Source organism: Gekko japonicus, unplaced genomic scaffold (genome assembly GCF_001447785.1).
Source record: "Gekko japonicus isolate JY-2015 unplaced genomic scaffold, Gekko_japonicus_V1.1 scaffold1026, whole genome shotgun sequence".
In the NCBI taxonomy this organism is placed as follows: Eukaryota; Metazoa; Chordata; class Lepidosauria; order Squamata; family Gekkonidae; genus Gekko; species Gekko japonicus.
The window spans coordinates 520,834-535,962 of record NW_015165269.1 but is presented as its reverse complement, the minus strand read 5'-3'; positions in this window follow the sequence as shown (position 1 = coordinate 535,962).

Here is a 15,129-nt window from a genome sequence, read left to right as displayed (position 1 = left end):
TTTATTATTGTCTAGTATCTTCATATTGTGTGCACTTTGCAGCAATTTTCTGTACATGATACCTCTGAGGATGCCAGTCACAGTTACTGGCGAAATGTCAGGTTCTACAATGCCAAGACCACAGCCACACAACCCCGAAAACCTACAGCAACTAATGAACTCTGGCTGTGAAAGCCTTCAACAAATATCTTATTATCATCACAGTTAGGAAAGAACAAGTGGGGGCACTCACAGGGAATTCCATCCTCCCTCTTCACTTGCTCACTTAGCTGGCTACTCACCAGAGAGCCTACCCACCTGCAGTGCTGCCTAGGGATCGGCATGAGCCGGTTCACTGTTTGCAAAAAGCAGTTTTAGCCACCTGAACTGCCACGAATTTTGATGCAGTTTGTGACAGTTTGTGAAAAAACAAGGGGAGAAGAAAGCAAGGATTTCCAAACAGCTGAGTGGTGGGGAACACCACTCAGCTGTTTGGTTTAAATGGCTTAGAGCCATTTAAACCACTGTATTCTGCTCCTTGTGACAAAATGGAGCGGGTGCAGAGGCGAGCGACAAGGATGATCAGCGGCCTGGAGACCATGTCCTATGAGGAAAGGCTGAGAAACTTGGGAATGTTCAGTCTGGAGAAGAGAAGACTGAGAGGTGACATTATTGCTCTCTTGAAGGGCTGTCACTTAGAAGAGGGCAGAGAGCTGTTCCTGTTGGCAGCAGAGGATGGGACTCACAATCATGGGTTTAATTTAAGGACAGGAAAGTACCAGCTGGATATTAAGGAAAACTTTTTTTTACAGTAAGAGTTGTTCAACAGCGGAATCAGCTGCCTCGGGAGGTGATGAGCTCCCCGTCACTAATCATCTTTAAGCATTATGTCCCCTTCCAACTCTGTGATTCTATGGTTCTTCTTCAATAAACCGCTATTTTCTTTAAACAATTGGTGCTCTGTTCCTCTGCATGTTTAAACTCTGCCAACAGTGGCCCCATTTTGGGGGGTTTCTATCCGCACAGTGCATTCTCAATGTTAGAGCATTTGCTCTGAATGCAGAGGATCCTAGGTTCAATCCCTGGCATCTCCAGTTGAAGGAATGAGGTTGGAGTTAAAAGGATCAGGTTGGAGGTGATACAAAAGACCACTGGCTGAGATCCTGGAGAGCTGCCATTCAGAGGAGAGGAGACAAGACTAATCTTGATAGACCAACAGCCTGACTCAGTATATATCACTTGTATCTATGTGTCAATGCATCTTAGCGCAGAGTGCAGATAGATGTCCCTGCTCAGGTATCCTAGCAACCCAAAACTCATCTTTATGCACCCAGTTGGTACAACTACATTGGAATGATGGCTAGATGAAGAGAAAAAGGAAAGTGATTTGGAATTGATTCACATGGGCTGCGAACAGAAGATTCCAGTCTTACTCTAAAAGGTATGTCTTTCTCCTGACCTATTAGCAAAATGATATACACTTTTGACATCAATTCTTAAGGATCACGTTGTTTTTGGCAGTGCCCAAATTACTGAGTCCTGACCTAGATGGCTGAAGTTAGCATGTTCTTGTCAGATCTCAGAAGCTAAGTAGGGTCAGCCCTGGCTAATACTTGGTTGGGAGACCAACAAAGAAGCTTGGAGTTGCTACACAGAGGCAGGCAATGGCAAACCACTTCCCTTCATCTTTTGCCTTGAAACCACTGTGTTCTGCTCCTTGTGACAAAATGGAGTGGGTGCAGAGGAGAGTGACAAGGATGATCAGGGGCCTGGAGACCATGCCTTATGAGGAAAGGCTGAGAAACTTGGGAATGTTCAGTCTGGAGAAGAGAAGACTGAGGGGACATCAGGCCAAAGGCCCATCCAGTCCAACACTCTGTGTCACACAGTGGCCAGAAATACCAGTGCCATCAGGAGGTCCAGCAGTGGGGCCAGGACATTAGAAGCCCTCCCACTGTTGACCCCCCCCCCAAGCACCAAGAAGACAGAGCATCACTTGCCCCAGAGCCCCTAGCTATACCTTGTGGCTAATAGCCACTGATGGACCTCTGCTCCATATGCTTATCTAATTCCCTTTTGAAGCCGTCCATGCTTGTAGCACCCACCACTTCCTGTGGCAGTGAATTCCATGTGTTAATCACTCTTTGGGTGAAGAAGTACTTCCTTTTATCCGTTCTAACCCGACCGCTCTGCAGTTTCATGGAGTGCCCACGAGTTCTTGTATTGTGAGAAAGGGAGAAAAGTACCTCTTTCTTTACCTGCTCTTTCCCATGCATAATCTTATAAACCTCGATCATGTCACCCCTCAGTCGTCTTTTCTCCAAGCTAAAGAGCCCTAAGCGCTTTAACCTTTCCTCATAGGGAAAGTGTTCCAACCCTTTTATCATTCGAGTTGCCCTTTTCTGCACTTTTTCCAAAGCTATAATATCCTTTTTAAGGTGTGGTGCCCAGAACTGCACACAGTATTCCAAATGAGGTCTCACCATTGATTTATATAGGGGCATTATTATATTGGCTGATCTGTTTTCAATACCCTTCCTAATAATCCCCAGCATAGCATTGGCCTTCTTTATTGCAGTCACACACTGTCTCGACATTTTCAGTGAGTTATCCACTACAACTCCAAGATCTCTCTCTTGCTCAGTCTCTGCCAGTTCAGACCCCATCAATGTGTATTTATATTTAGGATTTTTGGCTCCAATGTGCATCACCTTGCACTTGGCCACATTGAACCCCATTTGCCATGTTGACGCCCACTCGCCCATCCTTGACAGATCCCCTTGGAGTGCCTCACAATCCTCACTGGTTTTCACCACCCTGAACAACTTTGTATCATCCGCAAATTTAGCCACTTCACTGCTTACTCCCATCTCCAAATCATTAATGAACAAGTTAAAAAGCAGTGGACCAAGTACTGATCCCTGCGGTACCCCACTGCTTACCACCCTCCACTGAGAAAATTGCCCACCTACACTCACTCTCTGTTTTCTATGAACTAGCCAGTTTTTGATCCATAAAAGGACTTGTCCTTCTATCCCATGATTTTTGAGCTTACTTAGGAGCCTTTGATGAGGAACTTTATCAAAAGCTTTCTGGAAGTCAAGGTAAATAATATCTATTGGATCCCCCTTGTCCACATGTTTGTTCACCCCCTCAAAGAACACTAACAGGTTAGTGAGACAAGATCTTCCCTTACAGAAACCGTGCTGAGTCTGCCTCAATAGGTTTTGTTCATCTATGTGCCTACTAATTCTTTCCTTAATAATGGTTTCCACCAATTTACCCGGTATCGACGTCAGACTGACTGGCCTGTAATTTCCCGGATCTCCTCTGGAACCCTTTTTAAAGATGGGAGTGACATTAGCTACCTTCCAATCCTCAGGAATGGAGGCAGATTTTAAGGAAAGATTACATATCTTTGTCAGGAGATCTACAAGTTCACATTTGAGTTCTTTCAGAACTCTCGGATGTATGCCATCTGGGCCTGGTGATTTTTCAGTTTTTAAGTTGTCTATCAGTTTTAGGACCTCCTCTCTCGTCACCTCAATCTGACTCAGGTCTTTCAACACCCCTCCTGAAATCAGTGGTTCTGGAGTGGGCAAGCACTTCTCATCTTCCACAGTGAAGACGGAGGCAAAAAATGCATTTAGCTTCTCAGCCATTTCCCTATCATCCTTCAATACTCCTTTTACCCCTTGGTCGTCCAAGGGCCCCACTGCCTCCCTGGCTGGTTTCCTGTTTCTAATGTATTTGAAGAAAGTTTTATTGTTGGTTTTTACGTTTTTTGCTATATGCTCCTCATATTCCCTTTTTGCCTGCCTGACCTCAGACTTGCATTTTATTTGCCATAGCCTGTGTTCCGTTTTATCAGCCTCACTGTGACTAGCTTTCCACTGCTTAAAGGAATTCTTTTTACTTTTTACAGCCTCCATTACTCTGTTTGTTAACCATGCAGGCTTTTTCCTATACCTGTTTGTGCCTTTCCTAACCTGCGGAATATATATTTTTTGAGCTTCTAGGATCGTAGTTTTAAATAGATCCCAAGCTTCCCCAATTGTTTTGACCCTTTCTACTTTTCCTTTCAGTTTCCTCCCCACGTGTCCCCTCATATCAGAGAAATTACCCCTTTTAAAGTTAAAAATGGTTGTGTGAGTCTTTTTGGCCAATTCTCTATTTGTACAAATGATGAACTCAACAACATTATGATCACTGTTTCCAAGCGGTGCAATCACTTTTACATCTCTCACCAGGTCTTGAGTGTTACTTAGGACCAAATCAAGGATCGCCTCTCCCCTGGTAGGTTCCGTGACCATCTGCTCCATAGCACAGTCATTTAGAGTGTCTAGAAACTCAATCTCTTTTTCCCGACTAGAACACATATTGACCCAATCAATGTGTGGGTAGTTAAAATCACCTATTATTACACAGTGTTTTTGTCTAGTTGCTATCTTTAAGGCATTCATCATTTTATAATCCTCCTCTATCTTTTGATCTGGTGGGCGATAACAAACTCCCAGTGTTAAGTTTCCTTTTGGCCCCCCTATTTCAACCCATAGAACTTCCAGAAGCGAATCCACTTCACTTAGCCTCTCAATCTTTCTGGACTTTATACCCTCTCTGACATACAGAGCTACCCCACCTCCAACCCTTCCCCCCCTATCCTTCCGATATAATATATAACCGGGAATCACTGTGTCCCACTGATTTTCCTCATCCCACCAAGTTTCTGAAATACCCACAATGTCTATTTTTCCCTCCAACACCAAGCACTCCAACTCCCCCATTTTACCTCGGACACTTCTAGCATTTGTATAGAAACAGCTGTAATTTCCCTTACAAGTTAAGCCTGCATCCTTCCTCTTGCTATCTCGAGACGTTGTCCGGCAGTCCATGTCACCAGCCATGGCCTCTGTGGACAATTTCAATCCACCTCCCTGTAGAAAAGCAACCGGTACCCCCTCACCTCTCTCAGATGAGCCAACCCGAACCAGAGACTTTTCATCTCCTGTCGGCTTTCCCTCATTGGCTGCAACTTGGTGGCAGTTTTCCATCACTCACATTAATGGAGCTTCTAAAAACATTAACATTACTAGCTTTCAAGTTGTAAAAATACTATGCATTCATTTTTTAAAAAAATACATAGAATTTGTTTTTAAGGCCACTGGCGATGTACAATTATAAGTTAGCATCCGTGTCTTTTGAACTTCCAAGGAGTAGGAAACCTTATCAACGGGGTAAATTATATGGTTATAATTTTACAGAGAGAACCAGTGATATTATAAACTGCAAGGGCAAAGCTTAGCGGTTTATGTATTTCTCTCAGGTTTGAGATGGAATTATAGCTCTAGCATATAGGTGACAGGTTTTTTAAAAAAATTTGATGTAATATACAACTTGCTTTTAACATCTGTTTTTGCTCCCATCTTATGCTGTACTCTGTCCTATGAATCCTCTGACTTAAACCTACACTTTTGTTCTTGAGTAGACCTGCATTAAAATGCTTGCCTGCAGGAAAGATATTTTTGTTGTTGTTCAGTCGCACAGGTGAGTCCAACTCTTCACGACCCCATGGACCACATCACACTAGGCCTTCCTGTCTTCTGTCATGCTCAGGAGTTTGCTCAATTTCACGTTTATTGCATCAATAACACCATCTAACCATCTCATTCTTTGCCGTCCCCTTCTTCTTTTACCTTCAAGCTGTGAGCTTTTCTCCCTCTACTATTGTGGTATAAAAGACTCAGTTTTATCTTATTTTTATCTTTCAGTAACACCATGCCATGCCAATAAAGATCTATGATGATGATATCTTCAATCTTTCCCAGCACCCTGATGCTTCTCCAGTGAGTGCTCCCTTCTCATTTGGTGGCCAAAGTATTTGAGCTTCAGCTTCAGTATCTGGCCTTCCAGGGACAGTCCAGGTTAACTTCTTTTAGAATTGACTGATTTGATCTCCTTGCAGTCCAAGGGACTCTCAAGAGTCTTCTCCAGCACCATAATTCGAAAGCATCTATTCTTCGGCGCTCGGCCTTCCTTATGGTCCAACTCTCGCAGTCATACATGACTACTGGGAATACCATTGCTTTGACTTTGGTTGGCAGGGTGATGTACCTACTTTGTATTATGCTGTCTAGGGTCCCGTTCACACGCGGCTATTTGGTCCGGGAGCAGGACAGTTCGGGGCCGGATCAAACCGGCGCGATCACACCACCACATCTGGGAAGCGTCTTGCTTCCGTGGCCGAACTGTCCCTTTCCCGGGATAAGCCGCGCCAAACTAAACCACCTATCTAGGTGGTTTAAAGGGAAGCGGCGTGGCAAACGGGGCGTTTGATAGCCGCCGCTTCCCTGCGCCGGCTCAACCCCGGCCCGGATCCGAACTGCGCATGCCCGGACATGCGCAGTTCGGCTGGCCCCCGGGTAGGGCGTGTTTTCTCCCCGGCGTTTGATCACGCCGGGGAGAAAAGGCGGCGCGGCCGGGGGATCCGTGAGATCCCGCCGCGCCATGTCAACATTGGCGCGGCTTTTAAAAGCCGCGCCTTCAAGCGCCTTTTCCCCTGCATGTGGCAGGGGCCTAGGTTTTCCATTGCTTTCCTCCCAAGGAGCAGGCATCTTTTAATTTCATGGCTGCAGTCACTGTCTGCAGATATACCACCTAGCAATGCCCCATAAACATCTATGCCTATCTAAATAATCATCTTTTCCCACCTCCACAGCCTTACCTGCAGGAGTTCCCAATCTTGTTCAAACTATGGAAATTATTGAAATGTGGAGAAAAGGTAGAGGGCACCACCACAAAATGGCTGCCAGAGGCCAGGACCTAATCTCACAAAATGATTGGTGGTTCCTAGCTAAGCACCATTTTAGGATCAATGTAATGGTTTCTAGATGGGTGAACAAAGAACTTCTGAACCACCTCTTGTTCCAGTGAGACAGGGGAAAACCAGGACTGGCTCTTTGTTTTGGGAAAGAGATACTCTGAGGAAGAAGGATGTGGGTGCAAGAAAAATAAAACATCAGAAAGAGCCATGGGGTCCACAGGTGCCATGCTGGGAATCATCTTTCCCCTCTTGGTCAAAGCCTCCAGGGATACTACCAGATTTTACAATCCCACCATTTTGATTTTTTTTTAAATTGCCATTTTATTTCTCTCTTGTGCCAATACCACCCAGAGTCTTTATTTTCATGCCATTGCCTGTTTCTTCAGGCCAAATGTTTCCCATAAAATAGATGCCTCTTTGGACATTATTTTCACATCAGCTCTGTACAAATGAAATACAGATGGAATTTAACACATAAATGGAATAAAACTGTTTTAAAAGCATAGACGTGATGTAAAAGACATTTAAAGTTTAAGAATGTCAGCAATGAATGTGACCAAAATGAGTAGGTGTCAAATGATACAGTACAGAAACAAGCAGACTTCAGATCATAGAATATATATGAAAGTGTGGTTGTAGCTTAATTTCAGATTTTTCTAGTTCTTTTCAGTGAGAGATATTTGGCTTAGTATATTGTAGCCATAACCCTTTTCAACTTGGCTTGATTGGGAGTTACAGCCTAACAGCCCAGTCACTCTTACCAAATCTGTCTCCTAGTACTTTTGTCTGTGTAAAGCAGTTTGTAGCTTTCTGAACCTAGAATCTCAATTCTCCCTCAGAGTAGTTCTACTACTGTTAGGGCAAAGAAGACTCTTCTCTCTGTAGAATAATCTTTCTGACTAGCCCTGCCCGAACACTGACTCCAAATATCCCTTCCCCTGGTCAAGGACCAAAAGATGACTGACTCTTTTCCCTCCAGAACAGCTGATGTTATACTTTCTCTCAGCTGATGCTGGCCAATCAGAGAATGTGTAGAGCAGACAATCAAATAAGCTCTCCACCCCAGGGAAGATTAACTCATGATCTCCCAGGTTCTGTGCAAGAAGCAGCATTTAAAAACTGCTTTCCATGTGCAATCTGTCACACTGTACCTACCGCCCCAGGCTAGCCCAATCTTGTCATATTTCAGAAGCTAAGCAGGGTCAGTCCTTGTTAGTACTTGGATGGGAGACCACCAAGGAGGTTCAAGGTCACTATGCATAGGCAGGCAAGAGCCAATCATCCCTGTTCCTCTCTTGCCTTGAAACCCTGTGGGGCCACCGTAAGTCGGCTGTGCCTTGATGACACTTTATACACACACATCCATAGTTAGAGCCATGGTGAGATGTTCCAATGAATTATCAGCATCTGTGGAGCATTGTGTGGTCCTTATTGTTCCAGCTGCTTAGTACCTTGATGGGGATACATAATGCCTTTGTGAGTGTGGGCTCTATAAGCACCAAGGATTATGGCGATTATCCTTCTCACTTGCAGGACTTAACGGCTTTAAAGCTTTCATTAGTTTGCTGCGGTGATCAGTTTGCTGCCGTTCATCTGCCTCCGCTTCTTCTGCCACACTAAATCAGCATTCTAAAAAGCTCTGCAAGACCCTTTGCTTCCAGTAGTGGTAACTGAAGATATGGGAAAATAAGTAGGGTTGCCAAAATCCAGGTGGGATCTGGAGTTCTAGAATTACAACTGATCTCCAGACTACAGTGATCAGTTGCCGTAGAGGAAATGGCAGCTAAGGATGGTAGACTTTATGACAGTACATCACCGTGGAGCTTTCTCCCCTCCTGTTAAGGCTTGCCCTAGCCCTGCCTGCACGTGAGATGAAGCCTCCTAAGAAGTCTTCTCAAAAGAGGACCTTCCCAGGGGTTCACTGTGCCCAAGGCTATATGCACTTCAGAAGCTTCAAGGGAAGCCCCCATTTCTCATCTCCAACACAAAGCTCATGTTCACGTCTGCACAGGTCCAGAAGATGAAGAAGCCCCTGAGCTGACCTGTCTCCCCGAGGAGCAGAGAAGGCAGAGGGCCAGAGCCGAAGGTGAGCTGGAACTGGACCAGGCGGAGGAGTGCATGCTTGGCAGCTCGGGGCCTCCCCCACTCTACCCTCTCACAGGAGGAAGATATAACTCTTTCGATTTTTGCAGAATCAAGGACCCAGCCCTGGTACAGGAAAAGGTAGGACCTTCTGTTCCCTATATAATCCTGCAGTTGAGTCCAACATTTCCTTTCAGTCAGCTGGTACTTTAGCCTAGGGAGTAGCTAACTGCTAAGCTTCAACTTTCTCGGGCCTGCCTTCCTTGCTTTCTGTAGAGATCTCTAGTCTCCAGCTTCAGTTCCTGCCATGACCCTTGGATCCTCCCTTGCTGGTTTCTTGCCTACCTGTTTACCTGTGGTCCTTGAAAACATGCTGCCAACTTGCCAGGATAGGATACCTCTCCACACTCCCCTCCCCAGCTGCTCTCTCCAAATCTCCAGGATTTTCCCAAGCCAGAGTTGGCGACTCTAGAAGAGCCAGCTACATGAGAGAGAAAGCAATTGCCAGCCAATTTTAATATAAGAAGGCTTCTAGCCAGATAAAAATAGTGGACTGGCTGCTACTTTGAGAAATTAAACTGGCTTGCTCCTAATGAAACTGGAAGTAAGTTTAAATTATTCAAGTTAAAAATCATTTAAAAATTATTACAACACTGTATTCCATTCAGCTGCATGTCTCTTTCCAATCTCAATAACCATGTTTGTTTCAGGATATTTTAAAAAAGAATTTCAGCTGCGATAAATGCAAGGCAGTAAAAGAGAAGTTAAACTGCATTCATAAGAAGTTAAGCTGTATCAAGAAGTTACACCTTCCAACCTTAGAGGATTACTCCTGAGGAAGACTAATGAAATGAGTATAAAACTGGGTGTTCATGGAGGATAGCATGATGTTGGACTTTTCCTTGAATGTCAGAATTTCCTAAGCAAAGTTGTCATGTTTGAATAGATATACATATTGATGTTTACATGAATTATTAAATGTTATTTTTATCACAGTATTTCCTTGGTTTTTGGTTTGTACCTACAACTGTGATCCCTTCCTTGTACTCAACCCTAGAAGAGAGTCAGACTGAAGGCTCATTAGATGTAGGATGGATTTGTTGGAAGAACCGGATGCAATGTTCCCGTGCCAAGTGACCAGAGAGTTACCGCTAGATAGGCAGACCCTAAGCATCTTCCTGTTTACTCTTCTTTCACTGAACCCTTTGAGGTGTAGATTGCTGCTCTTAAGGGAAACAATTTCCTTCCATCTCCTTGCTCCCTCCCCATGCATAGAAAGAGGTAGGGCATGCTTCTCCTTCTTTGGCACCATAGATGCCAGATGACTCTCTGCATCCGCATCCATCACTAGAAAAGAATCTGTCCTTTTCTCTACGCAGCACTACCAAGTTAAAAAAAGTCAAAAGTTAAAAAAAATAAAAAGTATGTATTTCCTAAATAAACCAGTTCTTACTTTCTTTTAAGCTGATGAGTGGCTCTGTGTAACTTTGTAGTCTTACGAGCGTACTCTGTTCAAAGGAGCTCTGCTGCGTTCTGAGCCTAGTGCGCTCTGCAACTTAGCGAGGGATTTGGCTTAACATACCAGCTCTCCCATCAGGATTAAGGTGTGCATCTCTGTTCCCCACCACCACCACAATAGTTATGAATCTGAAGAAGCCAAAGGAGAGCTGAATGCCATATACTACCTAAATAAAGGCAGGGCATGTGGGAATTGTTTTGGAAGTTTCGTCCAAGAAGGAAGCAATTGTGAAATGTTATTGCAGAGCTATGTTGGGGTGGGGGGAGGAATGTCACATATAAAAATGTTTGGAATCCAATGAAACGATGAATAAAATATTCATACACTCCTATTGCCAAAGCCCAAGATATGGAATTGCCCGCTTAGTGTGAAGTGCAAAAGTCTATTAGATAGGTATTATTCATTGTTTTGAGATTTTTTTTTTATGAAGGCATTTAACAGTTAGGCTATAATGTTGGAAGTGGGGAGATAACATCCCAGAAATTCCTTGAGAAAAAAATAAAATTTTAAAAAGAGGTTTCTAAAGCCGTTTTGACTAGTTCTAGCAAAGTCAGAGCTAGAAAACATTTTTTTTAATGCTCCGGTTTGGATAACACTACTGGGACAAACTAGCAAACTGTAAACCAATTAATTTCATATTTTATTACGGCTGAAATCCTGGGAACTATTTTAAGGTACAGCTGGGGGAAAGTGGAACGCACGTGCCCATGATATAGGATAGCTATTTCAATCCTGGTGTTTGCAACGGGGACTATTTTTTTTTTTTTTTACAAGAAGGAAGCAACACAGAAAGAATATGGGGGGGGGGAGCAATCTTGCAGTAAGTATGCGAGGCAGAACAGGTGGTCGGCACAGTTCTGATCACCTGTTTGGGGATGCAGATTCCAAGTAACAAAACATTATAAATATTTTATTCATGAGTTCTTCCAATTCCATTTCTATATGCAACATTTTCCCCCTCCTCCTTTCATCCCACTGATGAACAGCTGTAGCAGGGTCCACAGTACCAAGCATCATATGAACACTCAGACATGAATACATGAAGCTGCCTTATACTGAATCGGACCCTTGGTCTATCAAGTTCAGACTGGCAGTGGCTCTCCAGGGTCTCAGGCAGAGGTCTCGTCACCTACTGCCTGGTCCTTGAACTGGTGATGCCGGGGATTGAACCTGGGACCTTCTGCGTACCAAGGAGATGCTTTGCCACTGAGCCACAGCCCAGAGGGCAAATTGGGGGGGGGGTCTGCGGCAGGAAGGGGAAATGGTCAAAAATTGCTTCCCCCTCATCCTTAAACAGAATTGCCATTGGTATTTATTTATTTATTTTTAATAAATTTATTTATTTGTATTTTGTATTATATAGCTACAATCATTTTATGCTTTTACAATCACGTTTTGGAGGTCTTATACACAGTACTTTTCCCCAACGATTCATACACTCTTAACCATTTATTTTGAAATATTGCTTCTTCTCTTCTGCGTAATAACATTGTTAGTTTATCTAGTTCAGCTACCTCTAACAGCTTTTTTACTACATCTTTTCTTGAGGGTAATTTATCTGTTTTCCAATATTGTGCTACCATAATTCTTAAGGATGTTAATATATATGTTAGTAAGTATTTATCATTTTGATCAAAGTTATTCGGGATAATATTTAACAAGTATATTTCTGGTACCAAATTTAAATTCACTTTCATTATCCCTTGAATCATTTGTTGAACCATTCTCCAAAGCTTTTGCATACTGCCACAATTCCACCACATTGGGATTTATTTATTTATTTAATATACCACCCTCCCCCAGATGGGCTCAGGGCAGTGTTCAACAATTAAAATACTGCCATTAGAACAACGTTAAAATAACAGTTTGCACAGAATAGTATATCCAGGACCTTAACCTCATCCAAGAAAACCTGAAGTTGTGTTGCCACTGCCCTTTCTACCACCTTACCCAGGAATAGTAGATTGGCCATTCTATTACAGGAACTGTGTGGAAAGATACAGGCTGTTGTGTATCTCTCTGCTCATAACCCTGAAGCCAAAATATGTTATGTGTGTGATTTGGCTTGTAAGTTTTGCCATTTGCACTGGTGCTTTGATGCTGATGAAGGGTGTTCACCACCCGTGAGAGCTAGTACTTCCTTGCTGCTATTAGATGCCATAGATAAAAAAAGACATATTATACCAGCCTTTTTTCCTGAACACAATGAATACCAGCTGTTGGAGGGTGGATGTCTATAAGAGAAGTGGTGCTCCCCTGATCTAAGCAACAGACACTTTTTAATGTTGAAGAAAACACTGACAGACTCATGAACCTAAGAACCTGCCTATCAAGATCAGTCTTTTCAACTCAGACTGGCAGCAGCTCTCCAGGGTCTCAGGCAGAGATCTTTCCTATCACCTAGTGCCTGGTCCTTTTTAACTGGAGATGCCAGGAATCAAATTTGGGACCTTCTGCATGCAAAGCAGATGCTCTACCACTGAGCCACAGCCCCTCCCCTCATGACTAGATCATAGATCCCCTGAGCAATGTGCTATTTGCTCACAGAGAAAATGAGCTATTAACTAAGAAGTCCCTGGTTCAAACTCCAGCTCTGCCATGAGCTCACTAGCTTCTGTTAGGCAGGGAATGCCACTGTCTCTCAACATGTGTCCCCTCCCACTATCTGTAATAAGAGGGCAATAATCCCAGTTGACCTTGAAGTTCTACTCTAAATAATTTTGTTGTGGTTCATGTCCTCCTCACCTGCTACAGTCAGGGAACCAGTGGTTCACTGAGCTGTTTGGATGCATCTTAACAAATTCAGTTTTGTCTGTTCACACAATTACAGATTGCTTTCTCGCAGTTGCCACAACTTAAGAACGTAAGAGAAGCCAATGTTGGATCAAGCTAATGGCCCATCCAGTCCAACACTCTGTCACACAGTGGCCAAAAATACCAGGGGCCATCAGGAGGCCCACCAGTGGGGCCAGGACACTAGAAGCTGTCCCACTGTTGGCAAGAATACGGTGCATCACTTGCCCCAGACTGAGAGTTCCTATCTATACCTTGTGGCTAATAGCCACTGATGGCTACAAACTTCTAATCAATGAGCTCTTTTGAGCATTCCAGCAGGTAGGCAACTCCCATTTGAGTCTACAATGAAATCCCTTCAAGTTCAGGGCCCCCTTGTTTGATGTCAGCCTGTGTATTTTATTCAGGCTGCTGGCAGTAAAGACGTTTTGAGGTGGACAAATATTGGGGTCCAGTATGTGTGTAGGGGGAGCAAATGAGACAGTTTAGTTTGCAGAATGCATAAAAACAGCTGCAAGATGCAGCTTGTTACTTATTTACCATGGCACAAGCTTGCCTTCTAGTATAAGTGTCTACTGTGTAGGCACAAAGATGCTCAGCAGGTGTTTGGAGATGAACTTGGAAAGGACACACCAAGTCCACCTGTTCAAGAGCTCGCCTCTTGGGTAACTGGAGAAATTTGACCAAAGTTCACCATAAGAACATAAGAGACGCCAATGTTGGATCAGGCCAAAGGCCCATCCAGTCCAACACTCCGTGTCACACAGTGGCCAGAAATACCAGTGCCGTCAGGAGGTCCATCAGTGGGGCCAGGACATTAGAAGCCCTCCCACTGTTGACCCCCCCCAAGCACCAAGAAGACAGAGCATCACTTGCCCCAGAGCCCCATCTATACCTTGTGGCTAATAGCCACTGATGGACCTCTGCTCCATATGCTTATCTAAGTCCCTTTTGAAGCCATCCATGCTTGTAGCCGCCACCACACCAGAATTTGTGTTGAAGTTTCAGCAGGCTTACTTGTGTGCAAACAGAATCAACTCGATAAATACGAAGTGTTATGAAGGTTACAACCCTCTAGGTGAGGCTTGGAGGTTTCCAAGAATTATAACTGATCTCCAGGCTAAATAGATCAGTTCCCCTGGAGAAAATGGCTGTGTTGGAGGGTGGACTCTATGGCATTGTACCCCAGTGAAGTCTCTCCCCTCCCTAAATCTTCACTTTCCACCCTCAAATCTTCAGGAATTTCCCAATCAGGAGCTGGCAATTCTATGTCATGGTGGCGTTCTCTTTCATACCTTTTATGTAATGGATGGTAGCAATGTCAAACTATTGATGTGGTGACACCAATAAAGAACTGCCAATATTGTCAAGCCCCTTTTCTGACCTTCCAGAGTCAACTATCTCATTGATTTTGGAAGCAGAATGCTCAGCTAAGGTCATCCAGTAAGAAAATCTGTAAGTCCTTGATGCATTCTCCTCTTTCTTAATTGTTTTATTTTTATCCTCTCCTACCTTATTCAGGGGTGTATTGCCTTTGAACTTGGTAGCTCCACTTTAGCTTCTGTGACTAGGGCTGCCAGGTCCCTCTGAGCAGCTGGTGGGGGGTGGGGAGGTGCACTTACCAGGAGCAGGGAGGAACCCTCAGCATTTCAGCAGTGTTCCTACATGACGTGGAAGTGATGTAGGCAGGGGTCATTTTGTAGAAAAAGAGCTAGGGGGACTCATTAGCATAACTCATTAGCATATGCCACACCCCCTGACATCACCGGAAGTGTGTCCTCCCCACAGCCGGCGGCGACCTCCAGCGGGCACCAGCAAGGAGCTCCAGGCCCCGCCCTCCCGCACCTCACCCGGGGGGATGGCATCCCCCGCGTCCCCCCCAAATGACCCCTGGATGTAGGCAAATCATGGATGTGGGGGCAATACTCTGGTTTTT